General features: G+C 45.5%; 2 long non-coding RNA genes across 2 annotated transcripts in view; one reads left to right on the top strand and one right to left on the bottom strand.

Moving 5' to 3' along the window:
- The first annotated feature begins 2,165 nt into the window (after positions 1 to 2,165).
- LOC135299019 (uncharacterized) lies at positions 2,166 to 2,702 on the top strand. The gene is made up of 2 exons (XR_010361052.1): positions 2,166 to 2,310; positions 2,407 to 2,702. It is a non-coding gene; the product is annotated as an uncharacterized LOC135299019 (long non-coding RNA).
- Positions 2,703 to 10,421: 7,719 nt separating this feature from the next.
- LOC135299017 (uncharacterized) overlaps positions 10,422 to 14,579 on the bottom strand; it is a 28,913-nt gene continuing 24,755 nt past the window's right edge. Inside the window, exons 10-12 of the long non-coding RNA XR_010361045.1 lie at positions 12,549 to 12,666; positions 10,996 to 11,105; positions 10,422 to 10,596 (exon numbers count right to left, since the gene is read on the bottom strand). This is a non-coding gene — a long non-coding RNA (uncharacterized LOC135299017). The remainder of the gene's footprint in view (positions 10,597 to 10,995; positions 11,106 to 12,548; positions 12,667 to 14,579) is intronic.

Here is a 14,579-nt window from a genome sequence, read left to right as displayed (position 1 = left end):
CTGTAGTCCAGTGCTGACTGCAGAACCCTCCTAGGGCATAAGGCAGGCATGCTCGAGGAGGCTGCATCCCTCATTTCATGTGATGCAGATCACTGGAAGAAGAGAAAGGGGAAAGGGTTTTCCTGACAACAACACATCACAAATAAGAATGACCCAGACTTGTGTGTTCAGCTGCATTGTGAATAAAGTCCAGCGCTTGAATTGTTTCTTCAGAAAAATAAATAAATTAAATGCATGCTGAAACCAGGCCTGTTCCCATTGACATTTTGGGCCCAGCTCCTTTCTGAGCTCTAACTTGCAGAGACATTCTATAAGTCCAGAGGATGGAGGAGATGTTTTAATTGCTTGGAACAACATGTTGTAGAAGTTAGGGTGGGCCTGCTTGATGCAGATTTTGGAGGCAAATCTCCAGAAGTTCTGTTCCACCTAAATTGCTTTATGATGGTATGATCTTTCCTGCTGGAAGCCACACCAGGTCTCTTTAGCCACTGACAGCCAGCACAGGCCTCTCAGGAAGTGTACTCTCCTCTCCAAAAACAGATGCATATGCACCAAGCCTTCCATCACTGCTCATTAGCACCTTTTGAATGCCCTGTACTTTCCACAGCTACTGGATAAGCAAAAAATCAGTAACAGTTTCTCTTGTCCTTCAACTAAACTCACAGAAGGATCACTTTTACACTGGAATGACTCAACTGGCTTTGCAGCCATCCAGCTGCACAGGGATTCCCAGGGACCTACCAAGAAGATCCAACTTGAATATTTCAAGTCAATAAATACAGGAATTCAGTACACTTGATTTTCAAGTTTCCTGGTTTATTAACTCAACAGTATGCCCAAGAAGAGGGTTGTGAGCCAGGTTTCCTGACTTGTCAAGGCCCTGGCTGCATATAAACATAGTCACACCCAATGCTTCCATTTAAGCCCAGCTCTGGATTTTCCTTTCCTGTTTCAGCTGTGCTGTGGTTCTGCTCAGCCACAGCTATGCCCATTCCTGGCCACAGACCTGTCGAGCCTCTTGTCTGCAGGCTGGCCTCCTAAGGTGACCTAGGACATGCCTTGTCACCAGGAACTTGACTGATGAGCTTCACTCCTGGCTGAACCTGGCCTTCCTCAAGGCCCTCCTTGCCTGGGTGCTGCGAGTACAGAACCGGGGTTCAGTTTTGTGAATGTGCACCAAATGTGTGGCTTCCTCATAAGAAAAGGGATCAACCTTAAAAAAACCTCAGCATTAGAAACCTGGTTCTAATACTGCTTCAGCTTTCAGCTCAGCAGGTAGTACCTTTCCTCCATGAAGAGGTGGTTGGTTTTTTGGGCATTGAGGTTAAGTTTCCCAGGGCTGGCAGATTTCTCCCAAGGCTGAGAGCTTTGTTTATCTTTTTCCCTATCAGTGGAATCAACATTTACAGCTGATGGACTTTTCAAAACCAGAAAGAAAACAGAAAAGCCAAAACCTGGATTGCTATGCCAGTCTGACAGGTCTAAGTCTGTAACATTAGATTTGCTTATGAACTTTTTCCCTCGTGTGTGATGGGTCATCTGACATGCATGCATCCAAACTCAGAGAGCTTGATGTAGCTATTTCCAGATGGGCTTCACCTCATCCCAGGATGGATGCATAAACTGCACAGATGATTCATTCCCTGCAGGTCTTTACAGTCTTTACAGTCCCATCATAACCTTCAGAAATGGTGCTTTGTCCTATTCCAGCACCTGCTCAAAAGAAGTGAGCACAAAAACAGTAATACCTCATTGCAACAATTCTCATCAAATTTAGATTTGAGATCTTACAGCAGGGAGATGTAGGTGTGCTACACTGCCTTCCTTCTGCCACTCAAAAAGTTGAACAAATCAGATTTTAATGCTAACATAAATGGGAAAAAATCCTCACTGGAAGAAAAGAGTTAAATTCCAGTGGCATCATCCAAAAAGGAGAACCAGGGTAACTTTTTAAAACTTTTTTTTTTAAATCTTCTTTCCCCAAACCTTTCCCTGAGTCTCTTTCTTCATTCCCTTGGAGAACAACAGTCTTTTTTCTTGATCAAGGAAATAATAGCAAAAGCAAAGAACTGCCTTAAATTGCTTGGGCAGTAGGAGGGGTTGGTTCAATTAATTGCCTTAACTTTGCAGAAACACCTGGTGTGCTATTTACATCCTGTGAGAAGCAGACTTCCATTAGGAACAGAGTAAAGAAGATGAATGAAAATCAGCAAAGACTCACCTGCAGACTCTGGCAAGCAAAAGATCTCTAGCCTAGTTCTGCTGAAACCACCCTGCAAATGCATCTGCCCACACAGGCTGATAGGCAGGGTAATACAGCTTTCAGGTGCTCACAGGAGCTTTGATCCCAACAATGGCAGCAAATGGGGATGATAAAAAGACTAATTATCCTTACTGTTATTTCAGGGAGATGATCTAAAGTTGGAAAGCACTCCTGGACTTCATCTAGGTACATTCCAGCAAGACACGAGGACCAAAGACAAAGTGGTGCAAACTGAAGTACAGGCTTGAGCCTTCATGCAGAGCCTGGACCTCTGTGAGCTCAATGAAGTGTGTGACCAGCATGGCACAGAGGGCTTCCTGGGGTTTATCTGAAAGCCTCTATGTGTGACTGAGACAGGAGAAACTGCATAAGTGAAGAACCAGAGCCATTGCTATAGATGACTTCACCCCTGAAAACGAGAAATTTTCTTTCTTGGTTGCAGTACTGGCAAAAAAAAAAAAAAAAAAGGTTTCACCTGTTTCCTGGCTTCTCTTCTAGGAGACAGGGTGCTCTGTCTACCACAGAACAACACTGCTCATCATCAAATGGAAGGGATGATTTCTAAAACACAATGGTGTTTCAAAAATCAGGCCAGATTTTCTGGCCTTCCATATGAGTTGGTATGCACTTGGTACTTTAAAAGCAGGTGAAGACCTTGGCCTCTCTGACTGATAGGAAGCTCCAGGAAAGGTAACTGGCTGGCTCAGAGACCCCTTACAGACCCACAGCAGACAAGCTGCCTCTCTTTGTGAAGCACACATTCTGCCACAGGCTGTGGATGATACAGCTGTACAGATGCAGTAGGAGTAATTCTCAAACCTCCTAACTGTTTCAAATTCCTCATGCTCAATATTTCCAAGAGGGCAGGGAGGGGGTAGATCTAAAAAAAAAAAAAAAAAAAAAATTTAAGAATTGTAAATAATATGTTTACCAGTGGAGGGACTTTCTCCCTGCATCTGGCTTTGCTATTATCCTGAGCAGCCCACCAGCACAGAGCAAGCAGGGATGTGTAGCGTGGGTGGGTTGGAAAGGCTTAGCTCATACATCATCCTCAGCTCACTGCTGGGACTGAATGGGGCTTGCTGGCTGCAGGAGATTTAATTAAGAGGAGATGTATGTTCCACTGGGGACAGGGCTCTTGCCTTGGCATGCTGTGTTTCTATTGCACACTTTTGACACGGAACATAAATGTTTTTCCTTCTTCCTAACATCAATTCTTATTCCAATAAAACCAATGCCTGACTGGTCCTGTGAGAGCACAAGTCTCAGTGTATTCCCTTAATGTGATGGGGAATCCATCTTGAGACTCTCAGACCCCTTTGTCTCTTTGTTTCTTGACAGGAAGGCTCATGCTGCTCCCCAGAGCCAGCTTCAGGACAGAGCAGCAGGGGCACAGTGAAGCCTGCTGAGGTGTGGAGCCCTGATGGGAAGCCCAGGAGCACTGCTTGCTGGGTCACAGCCACTGCCTGAAAGCCACCCCTACAGCAAGCATTTGTTTCCCCATGTTCCAGTGCACTCCCACACAGGAACATCCGTCACGTGCAGGCAGCAAAGCTGAGCTAAAATTAGAAAGAATAATTTCTGATAGATTAATAAATTAAGGGTGTCTTTTGCAGGCCCTTACCCTATGGTGTTAGGGGGTGTTCTGGCTTCCATTTAGCCATGACATATCAGCCATCTCACACTGTGCTTTGCCTGACATTTTCCAGTTTTGCCTTCTCTGTCTTTCAGACCATTCAGCCACCTTCTTTCATTATTGTTATAGCCTAATTAAAAACAATTCCAGTCCTCTTTCTTGAGGGGGCAGCTCACATGCACAGTTGCTTCACCTAGCTTGTGTAGATGAATATTCAGAGATAAAATGGTCGTTCTGGAGTGAATACAGGGTAGTGACACCCTGAGAGGACTCTGCTGACACCAAACACTGAGGCCATGGCATACACAGCTGGAGTGCATTAGCAGAGCCCATTCAGAGGTTTGCCTCTCTCAGGGCTGGTTTCTGTTCTTTTTATTGGTGGTAAATTACTTTCCAAGCTCCCCTGTGAACTGAGGAGACACCACTTAATTTTAAAATGATAGATCGTTTTGATGTCTCTCCCTTCCTCTCTGCTCCCTCCCACAGGAGCAGAGTGGAAGCCCCAGTGACCACCACTTTAAAGGCTGTGTTGGCCCCACATTAAGGTCTATCTTTATCAGAAGCAATCTCTCATCCTCTGAGTGGACAAAGGTCTTCCACTGCCTGGAGGTTACTCTCAATGCCGTTTTTAATGCAGGCTGTGCTCAGCCAGGGTATGGCAGCCATCAGCTCAGGTTCAAACACTGTCAGTAACATTTCTGATACAGAGAGTCTGTAGCCTGCTCCCCAAAAGGCTGGATCCCAGAACCTCCTCTTTTCCAAAACCTTCAGTGCAAATGGACTGCCACTTTATTCACTGGGCTGATGGGGAGTCTTCCCACCTGCTTTCAGCCATCTCCTTCAAGCTCAGTATTGTGAAGTCCATGGACAGAGTCAGGTCCTTCCAGACGGGGAATCTTTTTCCTTACCTGATATGCAGGAGGGAAGAATTGAACCCTTTCAGGAGATGAGGTATTTGGATTAAAACCCATGCCTGTGCTGTTCTAATGATACAGATGCCATTCCCTCCAGGTGTGACCTAACAGTAGTGAGTCCCCTCTTTCCAGAGTCATTTTCTGGCCAGAGGGTAAAGGATTAACTTTTTTTGGGTTCCCTCAGGTCTTCTCCAAGCAAAGGCTGAGCTCTGGGACTATTTCAGGGACATGCATTTCGCAGGCAGGGCACCAGGGCACCTGAAAAATCTCCACTACTGGAGGCAATCTTGACCCCATCCCAATCCTTTGGGCTCAGTGAACCCAAGCAGTGCAGGACTTCTGCCTCAATCTACTTCCCAGAACTACATACAGCAGAGTCACAATGTATAGGCCAACTGGACTCATCCAGCAATGGCAAACATTTTGGTATGCACCCCTTGGTACCAGCTTTGACCTCTTTGTCTCATTCTCATCAACCCACTCTTCCTAAAGCACAAGCCAAAAATAGACTGTGGCAGTGACTCAGAAAGGGAAAGAAGAGTCATTCTGACTCAAATACCAAGGTGGGCCTCCAGAGGATGGCACATGGGACCCTGCATCAGCACTTGCAGCTCTCCATGTCTCAGCTGCCAAAGTTCTCTCCCTAGAGACTGCAGCATGCTGGAAATGCTGCTGCTTATCTCTCCAGCAGCAGAGGTGATGCTCTGCTGACTCTACAGTGACTCAAAGACATCACTGCTTCAATAGGTCTTGACCACGGGCTGAAATCTGAGGAGCTTTATCTGGGCTGGGAAGTAACATGGGCCAAGGTTCCCTCTCTGGCCTGGAGTTGCACAGCAGAATTTACATCCATACAACTAAACTCTCTTCTCTGTCTGTCCATCCAGGGAATATTCCTTGACTGTTGTTTCACCTGAACCCACAGCCAGGCAGTGCCAAGCTGGAGCCAAGACAGAGATGTGGATGAGTTCACAACTAAGCTCACAATCCAGTTCTAATTAGGAAAGCCAAGGTATAGAGCACTTGTATTTAACTTTCCTAAGCTGGTCTGACTCTTGCTAGCACCAATGGCCCTGCTAACAAGTATCTTGTCTTCAGACATCATTCCACTGCTCTCCTTTCTGAAGGCACAGATGAATGGAAGGCTTTTCCTTGGGAAAGAGAAGATAATTTGCAAAAAGATAAGAAGACACATTCTCTTAGAAGGAAAGAGTAGACCTCCATTCAGTTCAGACCTCAGTTCTTCCATCAGGGAGTCAGGCTCACCTGCAGCAAGGAAAGCAGGTCCCCAGAAGACACAACTACATCCTCACCTGTTACAGGAACACCGTTGGTTTCCCTTGCTTTCCTCACCATCTGAAACACAGCCCACAGCAGTGTTAGTTCCTCTGACTGCTTGTAAAAGGTCAGCAGAGGTCAGTCCATGGGTAAAGGAGCTGAAGAGTCCTCTGGTTGCATCAATGCTCATCTCATCTATTTAAATGTCATTTTTTTTACAAACTGGAGACTATGACTGAGGAAGCATCAGCCCCAGACATCACCTCCCTTCAGCAGAAGCCAAGAGAAAATTTCTCCTTTGAATTAGTTACAGCAGTACTGAGATCAAGATTGTGTCCATGATCACCCATAGTTCCTTCAGCCCCTTCCACTCTGCCCAACACATTCAGAATCAAGATGCTCCTTGTATCCTCCAAAACACTAGGACATCTGTGGTCTGAGCTGAGCAGACTTACTCACTCTCAGACTCTATCTTTATGCTTGATATTTTACAGCAGGAGGTTTTGGCTCAAAAAAAAAAAAAAAAGGTAGCTTTGATCAATGCAACCCCTAGTTAGAGCTAGGAAAGCATGACCCTGAGCTGACTTTCTTCTGCCAAATATCACATTCTGCTTCAAAGCAGAAAGAGTCCTGAAGATGTCAGAATTTTTTTAATCCATCATTTTGCTCACCTTGTTCTGGGAAAGAGGCAACTCATCCGAGCTGCAATTTTGCAAGTACATCAAGCCTGGGCCAGGCAGGCACCAAGGACATTGCTGCTTGAGTGAATAATGTATTCCTAAGGATCAACCCCATCTTTTAAATGGAAATATCAAGGAAGTACCTGTGCCCCTTTCTGCAGTCAGACCAGTGTAGCTCTTTCAGGCAAAGGAACCAAACTGCTGCCCAGTTCACTACTCTGTGCAGAAGCACAGCCAAAGGCTTTCCCAGCTGGCAGTCCACATCCATGCAGGCAATGTGCAGACACTGTAATTGCTCTCTCATGCTTGTTTTTCAGAAGCGAGCAGTATCTAACATATCTCAAAGACCATGTTCTCTGATTTATGAAGAGCACCTGTCCAGTGCCACTCTGCTTTAATTTAAAAAGCCATTTAGTGTCTGATCACAACAAAAGGATCAATATTTTTAAGATGTTGCTGAGTAACAACAAAAAACCCCAAAACAACTTGAAATACAGAGAGATCACTTTTCTCAGAAAACCAGAGAGTTTCTGGAAGTTTAGTTAATTCAGCAATTTTGGAGCAGTATTCCTGGTCATACAAGTGGTGGATGCATGTGCACACAAGTGCATTCCTCTGATTTGTTTCTGAGCTTGGTTATGCCAGGGTTAATCCAAGTTTGTCCATTGCTGGCCAGGAGGTGCTTCAAACTGATGCCGTGATTACAAGAGTTTCCTCTGAAAACCTTGTCATCCACGTAAGCAGCACACAGCAAAACAAAACACATCAACTTTCTGCAGTGCATTTGTCACCCCTTCCTGTGACACCCTGGTTTTGAGCATGAGCCAAGCCCTCATCATGGTAATTGACTCTGCAGTCTATTCAGATGGACATACACTTGTTTTTGTCACTGTTATCTGCAGATTAACCACAGCTGACCCTTAGCATTTTCCCCTGTGCACAAAGGACTTGCAGCTTCTGTGGTCTGAAAATGTGACACAAATGTTTGTTGCTAAACAGAAACTAAGTCCATCACAAGGTTCCCAGTGCCCAAGAGAGCATGTCACTCCTTCTCCTTACTCTCCCACTGCACAGTCCAGCTAATAAAGTGGTGTCTGATTGCAGTCAGGCATCTGGAGACTGTGGGTTAGACCACACAGCTAAGTGCCCTTCCTTCACTCAGTCTGATGTTCAATTCCCCTACCCCATGCCATTTCTCATTTCAGCAGACCAACACAAAAATCATGCATTTGGCATCTCAGCAGGATGTTAGGAAGTGAGGGAGGTGGAAAGAAATCAAAACCTTTTCACTATGTGTCTAGGAGTTACAACAACAAGGGCTGTCACCCAAGACATCATGGGAGGGAGGGCTGACAGTCCCCTGTAGATGCCTCTCACAGGCTGGTGTGAGACTTCAGGATTTTTACCTTCGTAATCTCTTCCCCAGTCATCCTAGGAAATGGTCATCACTGAATCCTGACCCACAGGTAAGGGAATAGACTCCAGGGTAGTACACTGGCTAGGGGAAGAACCAACCCCTTGCCCAGTTAATGTCTCTCCCAAGGATTAGACAGCAGCTGAGCAGGATGGTTGAAGATCTGCCCAATGGCACTTTTTGGTATCTCTGATCTTCCCATTTCCCTCTTTACTTGCTTGCCAGGTGGGAGACCCTGTAAGGAGAGGCAAGGGAAGGTAACTGAAGTGCTGAGCTCCCACAGTAAAAGAGGCCATGCCCATCACTCAGGCAAGAAACCTCCCAACATCTCACATCTAAGGAACACCCCTGAGCCTATTTATTTGCTCCTCACACCATCCCTTGCTAACTGAAAGCTTGAGTTGCCACCTGGAAAAGACTTCCTAAGAAAAGACCTTCTGGGCCACTGGGAAGCACCTGGGGAGAGTGGGCGTGCCATTGTTTGTGAAAGCTGTCCTGGCTGAGGCCCTGGCATTTCTTCCTCTTCCTGACATAGACTCGACATACATGCAGTGTTGAACCACCATGGACCACCAGCCCAAAATGATACATGCAGAAAATGCATGTCCCTGCTCATCCCTGAACCTGGCAGAAAATTGCACGCGGAAGAACCCAAGGTTTCCCTTTGCTTTGGAGAAGCTGCTTAATCCTGTTTGTTTTGTGTGAAACTCCTTACCAAAGCAAAGGCCTAAAATGAATTAACTTAAAGAAATCAAAGGCTGAAATGTCTTATATCTCAGGTACTCATAATGCAAGCTGGCATGTGTACTTAATGGCTTTTGAATGTATCAGAAAAGGAAAAGCCACAGGGCTGATATCATTAAAGACAATAAATCCATCCAAGGAAAGACAACAAATTTAATCTGGTTCTAACATTTCTGATTAGCTTTTCTCGTTATGAACACTTTGATTATTGGAATCTTGCCCTTTTACTCACTGATTATTTAATGCAATTAATACTCATTTCAACTTTGCCATTGAGAGCATATTTTCATTTGCTTTTACAAGCAGAAAGCTGATGTCTGCTCTAATCAAAAGATGCACTCCAGGCATGTGAAATACAGTACTACAATGTGCATTACAAGGATCAATGATAAATTACATGAACTCCTTATTCCCAGGAGGGATTTATTACTGAGGTAAAAGGAACAAATGGTTATAGCAAGAGATGGTTTGTTTTGTCCTGCTGATTTATGCAAAAGCTCTGTTCCAGCACTCACTTAATGAAAGTGTTAAGGAAAGAATACAGTGTCACATGAATTCATATCGAGAAAAGCTGTGCTGCATATAGAAGGGATGCTAACAATGCTGTTTGCATCATTTGGTTCAGTTAATTGCTTCTACCAGAAAAAAAAAAAAAAAGTTAAATGTGGAGGGAAATTGAAGGAACAATATTAAAAAAATAGCATGAAGAAAAAAAAGAAAGTATAAAATATGTTTTAAAAGCAAAGAAAAAAAGCATGGATTCAAAGTTACTCTAACAAATTTATATCTCCTCATGGCATTTTTCACTTCCTTGTCTCATCTTTAAGACCTTTTCATTATCATTCCAATAAACTTGCAAGAGAAGAAAAAAGATTCACCATAACCTGGAGAATCATTGCCTGATTTCCTCCCCTTATCATTGCTGTTTTCAGCAGGGCTTGAACAAGATCTGATACCTTTGGCTAAGACCTCTACAGCCTTTATTCCCACCATGGACACCCAGAAGAAATCCAGCCTCTCCCTCAGCTGCCTTGCACACATAAGCAGTGCTTCAGGGCAGTCCTGGTTGCTGGATGCATTTGCTGCAGTCCTGCATTTGGACTGCAGCAAACAGACAGGTCAGCTAACACACAATGAGCACAAATGCAGCAGGATATTAACATCTTGAAGAGATCACACCTACTTGTAATTTTGACTGAGGAACATCAAAAATCCAGTTTTTCTTAGGCTCAACAGAACTGTCACATGTGGTAGGGAAAATCAGTATGTGATTTCTGTTCCCTGTCTCTGTGAGTCTTCGTGTGCCTTTCTGAGCCAACCTGTATTTCTGCAGTGTACCTCATCGTTTTCTAAACACTGGACTGGACATTCACCTAGGAAGCCTTTCCTGGCTCCCTGCCATCATTGTGCAGTAATGAACTCTTGCATAGGAAGTTGCCTCAGCCCCAGGCTGAGGTCTCTCCTGGAGTAAATTCTGCCTTGTCTCTTAGATGGCATCAATCATTCATAGCCTTGTCCTGCTCCAAGCATCTGCTTCCCATTCTCTTCCTTAGTTTCCTCCTGATTAATTGATGAAATTGTTAAGTGTGGTTGCCTCAGAAACTGCCATTTCCTTAAGCATTTTTGGCCCCCTTTATGGTAGAAAGCAGGAAATCTTCACAGGAACCCTGAAGGGACAGAGAGGTTGAATAGGACTCACCCTCCACCAGGCTAAAACACCAAAATAAATCCTGGCTGTTCCCAGGCTACCATGGTGTCTAAGGGCAGAGAGCACAAGGAAGGGAAGAACCATGTGCTTTTCCTGTCATATACCCAACATCCAAGTGACAAATACACCATTCTTCAGGCAGTTTGCCCTCCAACAACATCAACACCAGCTCTCAAACTCCTCCCTTGGCATCACATGGGCAGCATGAAGGCTGGTGCAAATACAAGTGGGCAACATTGCACAACCACTGCCTGCCCTCTTCCACTCACGCTGGTCAGCACCTGAAGTCCCTGGCTGCAAGAGCTCAGTGCTCCAGGGCAGCTTGCATGTGATCAGCCCCTGAAACAGGGAAACTCACCCACAGGTGGGATACAGCTGATGTGAGCACAACTTCTCCAGGAGCCCATGGCAATGCTTCCTCTTCCAAACAACCCCAACACCAGCACAGTGCTGGTACGCAAAGAGGAGCTGGGGGCAGAAACAAGGTGATATTGAAGCCCATCTTCACCTGAAAAGCTAGGAAAGAGGCCCTGGAGAGCCTGAGCCTCAGGTGTTTTCTCCTTCTCCAACACTCACACATCATGCTTACTGCAAGGCCCAGGCTGCACCAAGAGAACTGCAGCGTGAGCCAAATTCTGCCTCCCAGGGTTGCCAGGGGACCTGTTCCATCCAACCTTTGCAGAGGCACCAGGCATGCCTATGCTGAAGAATGAGCATGGAGCTTAAGGACATGGTGACATAAAAAACATGGGAACTCTATCATAAAACTTGATTTATGGGCAAGGTTCATTGCAAGAGGGCAATTGAGACAAACCAGGATGAGGATAACTGTCTTGTGGCAGAACTCCATCACTCCTGAGAAGCCTGCTGAACCAAAGTACCTCCCCTGGATGCATTCTGGCTTCACTCCTGCTTGGGACAGGAACCAGTATCAGGAAGACCCCAGAGCAAATGCAAGCTGGGGATCCTCTCTCCTTTAGAAAAGGGAGGAGCTTTCACTCTCTTCATCTCACTGCTACAAGTGAAAGCTGTTAGTGCCAGTGCCTTCCTGCCATCCTTCCTTTTCAGAAGTGTTTGCTGATCACTGACAAGGGCTCATGATATGCTGTTTTATTAGGATGACTCTCTGCTTTTATTTGGCTCAAAGAAAGAGCAAACAACATTCTGGCAGCTTAGAGATGCTTATGGTCCCACTAGCTTTCACTCACAGAAGCAGAATAATAATTAAAAATGGGGTTCACTTTCTACTCGACATTAAAAAGTAAGTGCTACAACCACTAGAGGCTGATGAGAGATGATACAAGATAGCAAAATAATTGAATTTTGGTATTAGTCAGCAGAGATGTTGCAAATCACAGAATGGGTCAGGTTAGAAGGGACCACAGTGGGTTATCTGGTCCAACCTCCCTGCTCAAGCAGGGTCATCCCAGAGCACATTGCACAGGATCGTGCCCAGAGGGTTCTCCAGTGTGGGAGACTCTACAACTTCTCTTGGGCAGTGTTTCATCTGCACAGGAAAGAAGTTCTCCCTCATGTTTCAGTGGAAATTCTGTGCATCACTTTCTGCCCATTGCCTCTTGTCCACTTGCACCACTGAGAAGAGCCTGGCTCCATCCTCTTGGATATCCCTCATCAACTTTTCTTTCTCAAGCAGGCACTCCTTCAACCACAGGAGACCTCTGGATGAGTCTCAGAAGTCACAAACACTGGTAAGTCACCTGCCATGGCTGTGTATGGGAGGTGGCTTGTACCAAGGGCAAAATCAACAATTACAGCTCTCAAGAGCAGCTCAAATCAGTGGAGAGGGGCCTTACTCCCCTTTCAAGGGAAGTCAAATTAAGCAGCCTGGTGTATGCATTGGGAGTCCTGGCTTGAGAACCAGGAGTTCAGATTTCTAGTTTTGCCACTCACCTTGGCAGTCTTGGTCTCTTCCTGCAGTCTCTCTGGCTGCACAATCTTTGGGCCAGGATGCTTCCCACCCAGCATGTTTACTCCCCACAGCACTCCAAACACCGAGACACCAAACCTACTGTAAATTGAAAACAAATAGGAAAATACATGCCAGAGCTCCCCTAATGCCCAGCAGCAGCAAGTGCTCAGCCTAGGGGATAGAGGCTTGCTGAAGGAAAGAAGAACCTGCCTAGTGTGGAGGAAGAAATCCGTGAGAATTCTTTAACGAGGATTTCAGGGAATACAAATTGTTTCCTGGGCAATGGCTAATGACAGCTAATAAGGACCCCAGAAACAACTCACAGCACCTTCTTATTTCCTGTGGCCTGTAATCACAGTGTTCAGCTTTTATTTTCATCTTTCTAAGTAGTATAAGGGACAATTGCATTCACATTTCCACTTTTTTCTTTTTTTTTTGCGAGAGATGTCGCCACGCCTGTTTTTTTCTACTAACATAGAAAAGGAAGATTTCTTCCCCCCTCATTCCTTCAGTTCTCAACTAATGTAAAGAGGCAGAATCCAGTGAAAAGTTTATTAGCTAACCTCTCTGGAGAATTAATTTAGCATAGTTCTGCATGATAAAGCTTTACTTCTTTTATTTTTCCTTTAAAAAAAGATAGGAAAGAGAGTTGTTTTAAATTTATGAGCTGATGCGACAGTGAGTAATGGTGAATCACTGTTTAATATTTTAGTCAACCATCTGCAAGGTGAGCTGTACTCCCATTTCATATTTCTAGAGCTAAGAAGTCACTTCAAGTTTCATGAACAGAATCAGTGTTGCATCAACCCCAAAAAGCTGTATTCAGCACCAAACCAAATCAATGTCCACGCAAAGATCTCAAACACACAGCCTCAGAACACAGGAGAAAACAAGCACAACTATAAGCCAAAGTGGGAGGGTGAATAACACACTGCATGAAAGGAGCTGCAAGGATGAAGCTGGATTTTTGTGAGCCCTCAGTGATTCTGCAGGCAGAGTTGGAGGGAAGAGCACCTTCCTGGCTGTGCATGGAGGACAGTGGTTATCACTGTCTTTGTGCTGGCTCGCCATTGTCTGTCTTATTGTACTTCCAGCAGCATTCCTAGCACTGCAGAGGCACTAAACCTCAGGCCAGCTTGGGATTTTCCAGCCAATTTCCCAGGGGAACAGGGACAACATAAACTTCTCTCTCCGGATACTTCTTCCCCCAGCCCAGTGACATAAGCAGAATGTCTCTGTGTCTCGGTGTCACAGCCACCCAGGAGACAGCCGTGCTTGCAGGGAGGAGGATGCAGCATCGTGCTATGCAGAGCAGGTGTGCCAGCACTGGGGCACCTGCAGATCCACACAACCAGGGAACAAACACCTTGTGCAGATCCATCAGGGATGGATCCATCAGGTTTGTCAGTACTGGGGCACCTGCAGATCCACACAGCCAGGGAACACACACCTTGTGCAGGGACAGCACTGGAGCAGAGAAGCTGCAGAGCCAGATGAATGCCTTCTGTGGGAGGTGTTCCACTGGGAATAACCCAAAGATACCAACATCCCAGGTGGTTCAGGAAAGCTACCCTTGGACCTGCTATTTCCAAATTTCCCCTTTCTTCCTGCTCCCAGTGCTGAAATCCTCATCAGCCTCTGGTTCATAGCTGTTTCTATGACAGCATGGTCTCTCCAGACTGGCTACTGAGCTGTCTCTCACCCATTGCTGATACCCAGCCGTCTGCTGCCATTGACCAGAGCTGTCTCTCTAGCATGTGCCACCAGCAAAAACAGCCCCTAGGCCCAGCCTCTCAGTCTGTCTTTCTCCAAGGGCATCTTCAAGTTCCTTTCCTTGATTAATGCATGTTAAGACTGACTAATTTCATACCTTCCATCACTGTAGCTGCTTTACAGTGGGGAAAAATGCAATTTCCTCTCACTTGTCAAGTGCCACGAGTTTGTGAACCATGACAATGTACATTGCTACTGCTGCACACAGCCTTCCCCTCCCCCAATCTAATGGAATGTGA

This window comes from Passer domesticus, chromosome 4 (genome assembly GCF_036417665.1).
Source record: "Passer domesticus isolate bPasDom1 chromosome 4, bPasDom1.hap1, whole genome shotgun sequence".
Taxonomy (NCBI): Eukaryota; Metazoa; Chordata; class Aves; order Passeriformes; family Passeridae; genus Passer; species Passer domesticus.
This window is presented reverse-complemented; position numbering and strand designations above follow the sequence as displayed.